Source organism: Acomys russatus, chromosome 30, assembly GCF_903995435.1.
Source record: "Acomys russatus chromosome 30, mAcoRus1.1, whole genome shotgun sequence".
Classification (NCBI taxonomy): Eukaryota; Metazoa; Chordata; class Mammalia; order Rodentia; family Muridae; genus Acomys; species Acomys russatus.
Genome location: NC_067166.1, coordinates 27,106,109 through 27,121,921, shown reverse-complemented (window position 1 = coordinate 27,121,921; position 15,813 = coordinate 27,106,109).

Sequence of the window (15,813 nt, the reverse complement as noted above, 5' to 3'; positions counted from 1 at the left end):
GTGGGAAGTCAGCCTTTTGCTCATTGGTTGGACGGGCCCACTCATTCTACTAACTGCAAGGTAAATCCCATTAAAAATCACCATGGAAACCAGAATATCATTTAACCAGATACCTAAAACCCTAAGCAGATTGTAAGAAGCCAAGAGGAAAAGCCTACAAATAGGGTTGCAGAAAGAGAGGACCCTCAAGGTGACAACTCTTGACAACTGCACCAGTAGCAGGGAAGAGAGTGAAGGTGGTAGTTGGCAGGTCAGGAGACAAGAGGCTGGCTTCAAGGAAACTCACTGAAATTACACCCTTGGGTAGAGAGCACATCAGATGTTAACCGCAATTCAAAGTTCTGGAGGTCTGTCCTGCTCTGTATTGATATGATGACCCAGAGAGTGCAGGATTTGACTAGTTTCAACAGGTGAAGAGAACCTTTCCATGGCCTCCATACATTTAGAACTCATGAATATGTATATGAGAACTGAGAAGAGAAAAAAAAAAAAAAGGAACCTAAGCTCCTAGGATCATGTTATACAATGGGCCGCACCATTTTAAAAGGTCCCTAGGAAGGTCCCCTGTAGAAATGACCCAATCTTCTCTTGCCATTGTTTATTGCCCACTCTTTGCATTCACACCATAAAACCATGCTGCCACATGAAATGTCTGACCGGGCATTTTAAACGTAAGCTGCTGTTCCTGTGTGTAAGTCAACAAAGGAAAAATGTTTCCTTTGCGTTTGTAAGAAGTGACTCGAGTGACACAGTATGGATTATCTGATTATCAATGCACAGGTTGAATGTTGTCTTATCCCATGGTGAATCATATTACAAAAATGCACACTTTAGCTGGGAGCCCATGGAGAAGCTAGAAGAATTCAAATATGAACAAATCCTGAAACTTCATGAAAGAGAACAAACGTGTTTAATTTTACAAGTCCCCCGGTTCTCCTAGTCTGGATAGCTGTTTTAATAGTCTCCATTTAGTTGCCAGTGTTTACACTGCTGCACTCGTTCCATTATGACCCAATCTCATTGGCCTCTTTGGATTTTTTTTTATCTGGCCCTTGACTTAGGAGATTTCCAGGAACTCAATGATGTCCCTAATTGTTAACTGGTCACTATAATCTATGTGTGAAACAGTTTATTCTTTATTTCTACCAATCATCCTAAAGCCCTGATTGTGGCTGTTTATTAAAGATTCTGAGGATGCAGAGAGTCCAGATGAGACTTGATAGGCTGAGGTCAGATGATAGGGGAGGAGAGCTCCCCCTTTCTGAGGACTAGGGGAGGGTGGAGGGGAGATGGAGGAGATGAGGGAGAAGGCTACAATGGGGTTGCAAAATGAACAATTTTTTTAAAGTTTAAAAAACAGAGTGAAATGTTTGTTATGTATTGTATGAGTGAAGCATAAATAAAAATAAAAAGGAAATGTGTTAAAAAGATTCAAAGAAATAGGTTAAAATGTATTGTATAGTTGTAAAAAAATGCAATAATTAATATAAATGTCAAAAATAAAGGAAGGAGGAATTGCCTAGCAATATTCACCCCTTTCTCTTTCCAGCCTTTATTCAATGTTGTATCCAATATTATGCAAGGAGATAGGAAAAGACTCTCCTGAATCTCAGAAAAGTGCAAGTGTCTCCCATTCTCACATGACTCTAAGACGCTATCAATCACAAAATGCTATTTTCTGACTACAGGAGATGGAAGAGTGGCCCAGCCCTACCTACCATTCCCGTGTCCAGGGAATTGGGTCACGGGCAGGAGGCCAAGTAACCAGCCAATAAAAGCAGCTAGCCTCTCAGTGCCTCCCCCTTGTAAGTAGGAGGGGAGAGTTGATTTTTATGTCACAGGGTTGGAACACCTGTTTCTAGCTTTGTTCCTGGCTGGGTTGACAAATTTTGTCTTCAACAGGAGAAAAAAATGGGTTTAAACAATGACCAGCAGGGATGCAGGAAAAACAGGGAGAAAGGTTTGGTTTTTTTTAATACCTGCATGTTCACATCTGAGGCTTGTTTCTTGGATTTTTTCCATGTAGAAGTGTAAAGCTCTGTTTTACACATGTGTTAAAATTGGTCTTCTGCCATTTTGGATTGAAAGGGACCAAGCAGTATTCTGTGTGTAAGATCATTTGTGGTGAGAATTCTATTTGATCCACTCTTCTGGAGGAGTCTTCTGTGATGAGGTGTTTCTCCCAAACACAGCTGGGGCTTCTCTGCCATTATCCACATATCACAGAGAAGAAAGGCAAACTCATCTCATCTACATTTGAGGATACACTGCACATGTGTTCAGTCCAGCTTCTTTCTTATTTCTTTCTTGGGAGTGAGAAATCCTATAATGGGAATTCTACTTGAAACTTCTCATGCAAGGCTCTCCCAAATCTTCTTTTCATACCTGAGGCCTGCCTGGTCCATGCACACCATGACTTGATTGTAAATGGAGCTGGTTTCTCTTTTTGTGGTGAGGAGGGTCAATAATAACAGTATGCTTCCTTTACTATCAAGATATCCACTTTCTTCAACCTACTCTATACAGTGAGAATAGCTAATGCAATAGATTCCTCATGCATGTGCAAAGAATTGATCTTCAGAGCAGTCACTTGGGGTAAAACTCTCTAGTTATTGCTCACAGAAAGTAATGTGGTACAAAGAGTGTGAGCTAGACCCCTTAGGTTAGACTTCTGTGAGTCTGCTGCAGATCACACCACCCTGAAGCTCACAACTGAACTTCTCTCTACGTACTGTGCATAGGAAGAAGGGCCGTTTGCCATCCTCAATAATCTTCTACTCATTGGCCTCTTTTGTTTGAAACTTTGATTTGTTCCAGAAACACTTTGTTTACAGTTCCTAACACAAAGATGGGAGCAGGTACAGAGGCCTGACATTATGTGGAGAGTCTAAATTGGAAGTCTCCAGTGGGCCCCTCCCCTATGAGCAAAGAACTCTGCAGAAGAGGAGGGAGGAATGATTATAGAGTGAGGAGTATGGAGGGCACCAGGAGAATGTGGCCCGTTAAATCAACTAAGTGGAGATCATATGGACTCACAGAGACTGAAGCAGCAAGCACAGGGCTTGCAGGGGTCTGCACCAGGTCCTCGGCGCATATGTCCTGGGTGTTGGTTTCATGGTTTTGTAGGACTCCTAACAATGCTAGAGGGTGTGACCCTGATTCATTTGCCTGCTAATGGAACTCTTTTCCTCCTATTAGGTTGTCTTGCCCAACCTCGACATGAGGGTTTTTTTTCCTTGTCTTGTTTTGTCATATTTGGTTGTCATCTCTTGGAGGCCTGCTCCTTTCTGAAGGGAAATAAAGGAGAGATGGATCTGAAGCAGAGGAGAGACAGGGAGAGCTGAGAGGAGCGGAGAGATTAGGATTATGAGAGACTAATCTATTTTCAACAGCTACAAAAAATTTCCCAGTACTGATATAATTGAAGTCTCAAGAATAATTCTTACATTCAAGATATACCCAAGGAAAAGCAACGCTAAAGTCCTATATGAAAGTATTAGGCAGCTTCCATTTCATGTATATAATATTTTAATAAATTGCACCAACACTAAACAAAACAATTTGAATTTACAAGTCTCACTTTTTTTTTTTTGTCTTGGTCAATGGTAAACTTTAAAAGTTTCACTGCTGATTTTATACTGCCTGTTAGATGTTTTGAACCCTTTAATGTATACAGTAAGAAATAATCTATGTTACCATTAGTTAAGATTAATAGGAAGCAGTTCATTGCCTTTAGGGAGAATGGCTAGGCTGGCGGCAGTCAGTTGAGAATGCATGGAAGAATGCCCACAAACTGCTCATCTTCTATTAGAATAAATGAATATTTTCTTCAAGTTTCAGATGAGTCTGTAACATGTAAAGAAACTGTAAATACCTGAAAAATAAACACCAATATGATCTCACTGGGGCAGATATCTTTCTCTCATCCTAGAAAGAGATGTGTGACTGACCATACACTTGTAGCCTCCCTCAGGGAATTGCTGGAACACTTGTTGATGAGAACTATGTCACAGTGTGATCTTTTCCTGTGGCAGAACCTAAGACATTCTAGGACATTGCAGAATTCATCTGGATACCTTTGTGCCTTACTCATTAATGAATACCAGGTGAGAGATGCTGAAAAAGCCTCAAAGTATTTCTGGTTGGACCCTTAAGCATTACTTTTTCTGATCCACTCAGAGACCACACAGAGCCATTATTTCTTCTTGAGACAAGAGTCTCTCTGTGTAGCCTTGCCTTTCATGGACTCACTTTGTAAACCAGGTTGGCCTTGAACTCACAGAAGTCCACCTGCCTCTGCCTCTCAGAGTCCTGGGAGTACATGCATGCCATAATATTTTTAAACAAATTCTTCAGCAGTGTATTGTAGACATAGTAATGCCTTAGAATATGCCCATTCCGTGGCATCCATAACCTGTAAATGTGTTAAAGGGTATGAAAAGGTGGGTTTTATGTTTCAGACAAAGTCAAGACTGCATGTTACAAAGGATTGGGTCATGTAATTATAGAAGCTGAAAAGTACCACCATCTGCTATATACAATCTTGTGAAGAAGAGAAGCTAGTCATGTGATGCAGTGTGTGACTGATGGTCTTAGAACAACAGGATTTGATACATAAATCATGGATTTCATTACATAAATCTTCGTTTGAGGATTGGAGATGGTAAGATGCTAGATACACACTGTATCTTTACCTATGTTATATAGCTATTTCCTAGGGGCCTAAACATTCACTCCTGGTGTCAGGGGTTGAATGAGTAGAGAAAACTCAGTAGAGAGTGTGGAATTCACAGAGCTAGAGAAGCTAATCCAACTTGGTGAACCCGTCACCTTTCACACTGTTTATGAGTAAATATATAAATACAACCTTCTGACCCATTTAGCCTTGCTCATCAATGTGTGTTTTTAGAGCTGAGCACTTGATATTGGATAACCAAATAAAGTGCTTGTCCCTGAGAAAGATTAATCTTTCCTTACTTAACGATTGTTAATTGCCTTGTTGCTCTTCCAGTTGTGGGGCCTTGTGAGATTTCTCCCAACCATGTCAGCACATCAACTGGTGTTGTCACCATTGAGCCCTTATTTAGGCTGCCATATTACTGAGATTGTATTGGTGCAACTACCCTGTCATATACCAAAGAAACAATCTCATAGCACATTTCTTGTCCTTCTGGCTCTTACAGTCTTTTTTCCCTCTTATAAAGTGTTCTAAGATATAGGAATTGTGTTGTAGATGTGTCAATTGGGTTGGGTGCCCATTGTCAGTTCTCTGCATTCTGACAGCTGTGGCTTTCTATAATGGTCTTTATTACATGCTACAAAAAGAAGATTCTTTGAGGATGAGTGAGAGCCACATTTATCTGTGGGCATAATGGTAAATATTTATAGTGCAGTTAGGCATTATGTTGGCTTAGGAAACTGGCAGTAGTAGATTCTCTCTACGATTCACGACCTCGTTAGCCATGGGTAGTTGGCTACTTTTACAGTACCAAGCAAGAATTCCCATGGACTACCTAAAAAAAATGAGAACACTCCTTTCAAGTTGGTGGTCAGTTGCCTCCAAGCAACTTCTAAAACAATATAGACTATTGCTGCTGCCCTTGGTTGCCTCTCTGAAGACACCACTTTGGATACAGGACTCAGAAAAATCAAACGATATGATCCAAAAGCCTCTCCCTGAGGACTAGCTTTTGTAGTACAAAAATTACTATGTAAACTGCTGAGAGAAAAGCAGTCAATAGCTTTACCCAGCTGTATTGCCTACAAAATACAATCTGTTTCTATGCACTGCTGGGTGGAGCCTCTCAGAGGACAGCTACTCTAGGCTTCTGTCTGCAAGCATAGCAGAGTATCCCTAGAAGTGTCAGGGGTTGGCTCTCTCCCATGGGGTGGGTCTCACATTGGTTGGGCTAGGCATTAGTTGGCCATTCCCTAAATCTCTGCTCTGTCTTTATCCTTGCACATTCTTAGGCAGGGTAAACTTGGGGTCAAAGATTTGTGGGTGGGTTGTTATTCCCCTCCCTTCACTGAGTCCTGTCTAGTTAGCAGGTGTCCTCTTCAGTCTTTATGGGCCCTGCTACTAGGAATCTAAGCTAGAGTCCCCCTCAAATCCTCCCAGAAGCCTATCCTGACTTAGGTCTTCAGCCTGCCACTGAGATGCCCCTGCCCACAATTTCTCTTTTCTCTGCAGACTTTCTGTCCTCCCCACCACCCCAAGTCTGATCTCTACCCTCATTTCTCTCCCTGTTTCCTCTCCTACTTTGTTCCCCTCTTCAATCAAACGTCTTCCATCATCTATTTCCCCTTCTGAGTGTCAGTGTAGCATCCTCCCGTGGGTCCTCCTTGGTAATTACCTTTTCTGGATCTGTGACTTGTAGTTTATTTAATCCTGAACTATATGGCTCAAATCCCCTCATAAGTGAGTACATACCATTTATGTCTTTCTACTATGAGAAAAGACATTGAAGGAGAGAGGATGTGGAGAGAAGGGATTAGGGAGGAGGGAACGACAAGGAGAATTATGCCTCAGCGACTGGAGCTTTTGTCACTTAATAATTGAATCCTGTATGCTATTCCTAAGCATTCCATGAGAATATCTGCCAAAAGAAAAATTAAGCCTTTCTTGGAAGGGACGACAACCTTGCATCAACATGGAGCAGTCCTCACCTGTCTGACTACCCTCGGACACAGCAATAGTTACTACAAAACCCCGTCTCCTGATTTTGTCTTTTGAAAAATTAGCTTAACACCTCCAGCAATAAAAGTTCACATGCTTCAGAGATAATAAAGAAGGCTGTGCCTTCATCATTGCCTACAGAATGCCTGGGGAGGCCTTATGCAAGAGCCACTAATGTAGACTTGAGAGTCATTATCAAAGCAACCCTCACTGCCTTTAATTTTCTCTTCTTTGAAATATTTCCTAACTGCTCTGAACCCTTACATTTTCTTTTTGAACAAAATGTAATTTGAGGTTAGTTCTCTTTCTCTATGTAAACGTGCATAGTGGAACCGATAGAAAAGGGGCATTCACGGCTTATTTTGTATATTTTCCTAAACCAATTAAATAATTTATGGAAAGAAGAAATCAAGTTAACAACCACAGCAAAGCAAAGGAAAACAAAGTCTTTTGTACTGGAGCCAACTTCTGCCCAGTTTCACAGGTGCCCCACAAACGTGATGTCATCTGGATTGAAACCACCTCTCTCCCACAAAGACAAATGAAAGAACCCCTTTGAAAATAACCCCTGCACTTCACACAGGTGGTCACATCTAAAATAAACCTCTAGGCTGAACCTCGGAAAGCATTTTCTAAAGGAATGTTCTGTTAGGGCTGCCCAAAGAGCTTTTTAAAAAGGAAGAGAGGCTGATTCCAAATGTGCGGAGTGCTCTTTTGAAGAAAATAAAGAATATGCTTTTCTGCTCTGATTTGAGTGAAAGGCGTACTTCTCAGCTCATAGTTTTACAGTATAATTACAGAACATGAATAAACCTTTGCTTGACTTCTTTAAAACTGATTTTCAATGGATTTTTAAATACAAAAGGAGAAATGGCTGATGTCCAGAAGCTGTGCAAGGAGACGTGAGTTGATGTAGGGGTGGGTGTCTTCCCTCTGTTTTGTAAGTCTCAATTTTCTGGATTTCTTTTGATGACTCAGACTCCAGTGGCCCTCTTGACTTCATCTGGTCAGTTACCGAGTTCAAATGTTGTATCAACCAAAACACCATGGGCCTGGGATTAGGCTCCTTGTTCCCGGCCGTCAGCCTTGTGACTTAATACAAAATACAGGTGAAAGTGTAGATCACCACTATATTTAATTATTTTGTCATCCTACCACATCCAAATCCACTTTGGTTGTATCCGGTCCACATTAGAGTGTGACTGCCTGCATGCCGGGTGTTGGCTTTCAGTGCTAGCCCTCTGTCTGCCCTATGACTGAGGCAGGTTTCCAGAGACCCTCAGGCTCTTCCACACTTAGCTCTTAGTTAGTCATTCAACATTCTCGGTTCTTAAAAGGCTTGTTTTCATTTGTAATTCCGTGTACTATGGGACTCTGTATGGGTATACGCATGGAAGTGTTGGTGCCCACAGAGGCCAGAAGCGGCTAGAGTTAACGGTAGTTGTTAGCTACCCAGTGTGGGTGCTGGTCTTCTGCAAGAGCGGTACACACTCCTAATAGCTGAGGCGTCTCTTCAGCCCAACATTCTCAGCCCTTAAAAAAGGATCTTTTTCCAGAAGACCATTTGAGCTTGGAGTCATGCAACTCATAATGAAGACTACATGTTTCCCTTTGCTTGTATGTCTGTGAATTTTAATTTATAGATTAGGTACAATAAGAGGTGGGCAAGAGCTAGTGATAAAATATAACAATGAAACAATGTACTGTAAGTAAAAGTATGTGGAAAATAATGCTCACTCGATTCCTTTATCCATGTAGTTACTATTTTCCCATTATTTTAAATGCTGGGACATAAAATGAACTAATGAATTTCTTTCCATGCAGTACACCCTTAAGGAAGAGCCTAACAATTGTGATGCTTGTTGTATGCCAAGAGCCAGCTGTGTTCCACTTTCTACAATTCAGGAGTTTCTAGGACGTGCTGAAACTGAGTGAGAGACACAGCTCCAACATCCCATCACTGAGCCTATTAACTTCTGGTCCTATCTGTTGCAGGTAGTGTTTCTTCAAAGGCAGCCTCTGAGACAGAGCTGAGCAGGCAGGCAGGTTGTTAGTAAATACTCTTTGTTGACGAAAGGTAAAGGAGAGAATCAGAACTGGCCATAGAGGAAAATCAAGATCTGATGTCATCCCAGTGTAATACTTAGCTGACTGTGTGGGGCATTGGAAGACGGGTTGGCCCTGTACGTTCTCATATTGGTCTGTCAGTCATGTGTTTTGAGCTGCCCTTGAAAATTGGTTGAGTAAGATGCAACTTCTTGTCTGGTTTTATGTTGAGGTATAGCATTGAAAATGTTTTTATTATTTTAAGGATTCATTGACAACGAGACAGGTTAACTCCTGGCAACACCCAGCCGACCTCAAAGGAGATGATGAGCATCAAAGAATCTCCTTATGGAGATGGCTTCAAATGTGGCGAACAAGCCTCTAGGCAAAATGTTCTTATTTCTACCACAGACAGAAGTCTGACTTAAAAAGCGCAAGCTTGAATGCAGGTACAGTCAATGGTCAAACTCTGCCAAGGCATAGTAAGCAATTCCTCAATATGTGCCTCACAAATAAGTCTGTCAGATACATTGGGCCAGAAGGCTGAAGAAGATGCTCCAACGTTATAAAGAGTTTTGGGTGACTATTCAGGCAGCAAACTGTCTCTGTCATCTTCTCGTTTGGGAAGCTGCTAACTTGCACTTCCTGTATACTCAGGTAATTAATTTTATTCTTTCTCAAGACTCTGATGGGATTGAAGACCAGATATTTTAGTTTTACAATTAAGCTTAGTTGTTTAGGGGTTATGATGCTTTTAGGTCTAGATAGATGTTTTAAGTTTATAATGACCTTATATGATAGATATTGATTTACATTCAGAATTTTAGATGCTCCAAGATAGGAAAAGTGTTTTCTTCAAGGCTGCTAAATACAAATTGCCAAAACACTAATAATGTAACATTTATACAATTCCTGATTGTTTCATAGTTTTTCTTGTTGTAGGTAGTTTACTGTATATATGTGTAGTAATATAAATGTATATGTAAAAAGTTAAAAAAAATCATTAAAACGTCATCTTTAAAAAATAAAAAGATACAGCTTCCGAAACAAATTAGCAGCTGAAAACCATTGGCTAGTGACATCCCCACCAACTGAATGGGTGACTCCCTTAAGCCTGATGGAGTTTGTAAGTAGCACACCATGATCGTGGTAATTTAAAAGGTTTTGCTCTCTATAATGTGTCTATAATATTTTATGTTTTACTTAATAGCTGTTTATTTTCTGTAATATAACTATCCTAACTTCCTGTTTGCCATTTTTTAAGTTTTTTCTAGTCTATATGTCTTAGGCATCTTATACTCAACATATGATTAAATTTTTTTAATATTGTTTTAATGATCTATATGCTTTAATACAAAAATCTTGGTCTATTTATGATTACCATCATCATTATTGGTAAATTTGAATTTGTTTCTATCAATTTAATCAAATATTTCCTTTGCATTTATCTGCATTGATTTTTCTCTTCCATCTTGCACATTTTGCTTTTCCTATAATTACTGTTTAGAAAATATGTCTTCTAACTTTGTCTTTATCTTTGCAAATTTGCATATTAATGCTTATGAACTAAGTAAATACAGTTAGCAATTTTCCCTCACAAAATAGCACGAGAAATTTAATCTGTTTTAAACCTAATTTCTTCTCTTGGTTTTCCTTATTTATTCTCTGCAGTATTTTAACTCTAGAATTTTTCTAATCCCATAATCCCATAATTTAAATCCTAATATTACTTCACACAGTCAGATTAGGTCATCTGTCTTTTATAACATTAAGATCTTTGTCTTACATATAATCAGCTTCACTAAATTGCATCTAAATTTTCATATAAATTTATATTCCTTGAACATGATAACTCATTACCTTCTATCTTTTTTAATTTGCTTAACCATTTCTTCAGTTTTTCTGTGATGTCAATGACTTTATAGAAGACCACATTTTTTCCCAGTCCATGTTCTTTAATATAGTACCACTTTCACATTTCCAATCTGTTCTCCTTCTGAATTCTAGCAATTCAGATTTATTTTCTCTACAGCTAGTGTCCCATTTAGGTGAGTCATGTTATTTCTAAATAGTCTGTACATTTTTATAAACATACTTTGTAGTTTTATGGTTGGTTTTTAAGTACTAGTGTTTTTCAGTTTTGTATTTCAAATTGTTTTGAATCTGAATAGCCGGCATATACAGTGTTTCAGTGTGTGTCTATGGTTTATTTTTGCTATTGACAGATTCAATGAAGCCTGCTGAGGAGAAGGGAAGGAAAGTGAGAGAGAATGGCACCGAAGTCCCTGCAGAAGGCGGAAAAAGTTAGGAATCCTACAGATGAGAAGAGCAACTGTATTTTATAGCTATTTATAGTTGTTATATTTTATAGTTGTTAAGTAAGATGTTACTTACTTAATTTTAATAAAATGGGAAAGAATGGATACATGTTATATGAGTTTATAATCAGAATGCATAGAAACTCCAAAATATCAATAACAAAAACCCAAATAACAAAATCTTCAAAATGGGAGATAGGCTTAAGTAGGCATTTCTCAAAAGAAAATACACAAATGCCCAATAGGTAAATGGAGGCAGGGGAGGGAGGAGCCTCACTATCACTAACAGAGTCAAAACCAGACTGAGATATGTGTCATTCCTTTATGAATGAAAAATAATAAAAAAAATTTCAAAGTAAGAAGTACAGACAGGTGCGCGGACAAAAGGGACCACTTTCATAATAATAGGGAAATGTAATTAATACATTAATCATAAACACAATATATTTCTTTAAAAACTGAAAACAGAATGCTCAGATGACACAACACTCCCACCACCATCGGCTATCTGTCCACAGGAAATGAAGTCAGTATGCCTCCACTCTCATCTCATTGGAAGACCAACCACTCAAAATACTCAATAAGCACAAACCAGCTAGGTGTACTCAGAGAGGCAGAGGCAATAGGACCTCTGTGAGTTCGAGACCAGCCTGGTCTATAAAGCAAGTCCAGGACAGCCAGACCTACACAGAGAAACCCTGTCTCAAAAAAAAACCCAAAACTCAAAAACCTTTCCCCTCCAAAAAAACAAAAACAAAACAAAACCCACACAAACAACTTGCTATAGCATCAGTTGGTGAATAAAGGAAATGTGATATGTAATTTTATTGTGTAATATAATACTATGTAACCACCAAAGGATGAAGTCTTGTCATTTACTGCAACATAGATTGACCTGGAAATCATAGTCCTAGGTGAAAGGAGCCAGGTAGGAAAGACAAGTACAAGGCGGTAGCTTTGTTCACATCTTCCCATGATTAGTGTTGTTATGTATTTCAAAAACATAAAAAGACGTATTTTAGAAGCTATTACCAGAAAGCAATGGCATTTGAGGGGACTAGTGAAACTTCACTTAATTTTAAACCATTTAAACACACAATATATTAGTGTATTAAAACATCACACTGCTGCATTAATATGTGCAGCTTTTGTACCCATTAAAGGGGGATTTAGTTTAAAAAGAGAAAAGGACAAAGATAATGACGAATCCCAACGCGCTTCCTGGCCATCTGACTGCAAAGCAGAACGTACTGGCTGTCCTCATCCTGATGTGGGGTCTCCACCTTCCGGGGAGATGCAAGTGGAAGCTTAAATCTGGAAACACGCTGCCCGCGTAGGATGCCAGATCAGTTTTCACCTAGGCTCCAGCATAGGTAATTCCAGATAGCTGGCAACTCTCTTCAGCCTGAGTTTCCTTACAAGGAAGGGAAAAGTAGCCTTTGACTTAGAATGTTCTACTGCCATCTCCCCGTTCTGTACATTCCTTCTTACGGACTGGCCACCCATCTTAATGCGGTTTTTTAAAGTGATAAATGATGAACTTGAGCCTAGGTCAGCTTGCATTAAAAATAAAAGATTTCCTTTACTTCCAATATTAAAAAGACAGTATTTTCTAAAAGAGACAGACAGACTTGAAGACAAAAGATAAAATTGGAATTTAATTTACCCAACACCAAATGTATGGTCTGTGTTTGAATGATGTAGGATTGACAGAAATAGAAAATGGGCCAATAGAAATGAATGTGGATCTCAGAACTGGAACTACACGTACATAAAAATATACATTATGACTGATATCTTCCAAATACCTTGGAGGATGGAGGACACTAAATTGTCAGGGAAAATGAGAATATAATTATCTTACCACATGCAAAAAGCAAGACAAATTTGAAATGAATTAAAATCTAAAATATGAAACTGTAAAATTATTTTTAAAGAATATGTGAAGAGTACAGAATATTTATTTTATCCTAAAATAAATCTGATTTCTTAAACAATACCGAAAAGTACAGGCAATTTAACTTTTTTCAATTTATTGAAAAAAATTTTTTTCACACTGGTACTCAACAGGGAATGTTAGCTATGTAAAAAATATGTATCAAAAACTCATGCAAGGAATTATTATAGTAGTCTGTGAGTGTTCAAAAAGCCATTTAATTAAAAAAGTATAAGATTTTTATATTCAATATTTTTTTTAATATTTATATTTTTGTTTTATGTACATTGGTGTTTTGCCTGCATATATGTCTGTGTGAGGTTGTCAGATCCCCTGGAATAGGAGTTACAGACAGTTGTGAGATGCCATGTGGGTGTTGGGAATTGAACCTGGGTCCTCTGGAAGAGCAGCCTGTGTGCTCTTTACCACTGAGCCATCTCTCCAGCCCCTATTCAATATTTTTTAATATACCACAGTTGGTGATTTATCTATCAGGGGCCCATTGATAATTCCTTTTAAAATGAATTAAAAATTAGAATAAAACAAGGTAATTCTTTGATATCTCATAACCCAATCAATGTCTTTTTTTCTGCAACATAAATGTGTAAACAACCATTTAGCTTCAAAAGGTATCAGTGTGCCTTTGTGGAAAACATTGCTCTATATCCTCAGGATATATGCAGTCACTGCTTTTCCACACACCAGGACTGCACCTTCTCCCTAGGTTTAGGCAGACACTACTGTTCTAGGCACCCAAGTTCGCAAGTTGACCAGCTTCAGTCAGACACTGGTATTCACAACACCAGGTTCCTGCTCTCCCCAGCCTTTGGACTTGCCTAACAGCAGCTTCTCCTGTGAGACCAGCCCCAGGGTGTCCAAAGCAGCTGTTCCTGCTGCAAAGAAGCTTCATGTTCATATCATGAATAGAAAGACAGCATATTTTTCAAAAAGTCACTTTCTCAAAATGAATAAATAAACATACTACCATTCAGATTGTAATTTTAATGGCAGTCGTTTGGTACTTCATTTTGGTGAGGGGGAAGAGCCAGGGCTAGTTGGATAAGATCATTTTTGAAGTCTACAAAGAGAGTTAAGTATATGATTAGCTAGTGAGTTTAACTTGTTTTTCAAATTAGAAGTGTTGGTTGACAACAGCCAACTTCAAATATAAAGGGTTCAGAATCTGTAAAAGTATCACATTTAGGTGAGACATGGGGAGGAAATGCTATAAAGGAAGACACATGTCCTGACCCTGCCCTCCCTAACTCTGGCATTCTCAACTCTTCACAGTTGATAACTTCTCGTGGGGTAGGGGTGGGGGTGGGGGTGGAATCAGTTTTCTTTAAGGGGCAGGGAGGCCACTGGGAGTTTGACCATGCTCCAGTGAATATATGGACAACATAAATTGCACTTGGTGTATTTTTCCTGTTTTTTTCTTTTTCTTTTTTCTGTGTGTGTGTGCGTGTGTGTGTGTGTGTGTGTGTGTGTGTGTGTGTGTGTGTGTGTGTGTGTTAGAGGTCACAAGGGTTAGGAGTGGACACCTTGGAGAGCTGGGAAGTGAGTGTGATGGGGTGTGTTATGTGAAATTTCCAAATAATCAATAAAAATATATGTTGGAGGGAAAATAAAAGGGGGGCACTATGCCCCCACAGACATTTCTGATTTTCTTTCAGTCCTTAGCACCACTGCCCTTGTCCGGTGCTCCCTCCTCTCTAGCCTGTCGTCCACTTGTCTTGCAGCCTTTCCTCTGGCCTCACTCCACACAACCATGCTCTCAACAAAGTGGTGTTTCAAATGCCCTGAGAGGTGCCCATAGTACGCACATCACAATCTGAACTCCCCACATCTCCAAAGTTCTACCAAGTTGTCTTCCATCCCTGTCAACAAGCTCAGGTGATGTCGCTGGTGCCCATTGCATTCAGTGTCCCAGTAGCACCATCCTTTCAGTTTCAGAAAATCTACAGCAACGCTCAGACCAGAGAAACTTCTTTTTGTTTGGTTGGTTGGTTGGTTTTTGTTTTTTGTTTTTAGGTTTTTTTTTTTTTTATGTTGTTTTTGTTTTTGTTTTTGTTTTAAGACAGGGTTTCTCTGTGTAGCCTTGGCTGTCCTGGACTCACTTTGTAGACTACGCTGGCCTCGAACTCACAGTGATCCGCCAGCCTCTGCCTCCCAAGTGCTGAGATTACAGGTGTGTGCCACCACGCCCGGCTCAGAGAAACTTCTTGATTGTTGGCCACCTTGACTGGTGTGAGGCTTGCTTTCTCAACATTCAAGATGTCCCCTGACCACCTACGACATCATCCTGTTTTAATTAGCTGCATAGAGCTAACTATTGTCAGCTATTTCTTTCATTTATTTGTTTGCACAATGTTTATTTCCACATGAGACTGTAATCTCTGAAAGAAGGTGTTTGTCTGTCTGGTTCTTCACCATTAGGCACAGTGCCTGACACACGGCAGACACCCAATAAATATTTGTTGAGCTAAAGAAATAGTACTTGAACCACAGCTTTATTTCTGAGAATGTTTCCCAAGAGTAATGTCGAAACGCCAGATACAGATTTACTTTGAAAGGTTACTGAAGGGAAATGCAACAAATATAAAAACTGGGCTTTACAGCCTAATTTAGGAATCAAGATGAAAACAAAAAGCATTGCTGTGTATAGCGGAAGTAACTTTCAGCAAATGCAAATTGGGTACTTCATCTCTGAAATGTCAACAAACTGAGCAGCAACATCTAATGTCTAGAATGTAGGAGGCCTTGGAACATAGGCCTACTGGTCCACACTGATTTACCGTATTTTTCAGACTATAAGATGCACATGACCATAAGTCACA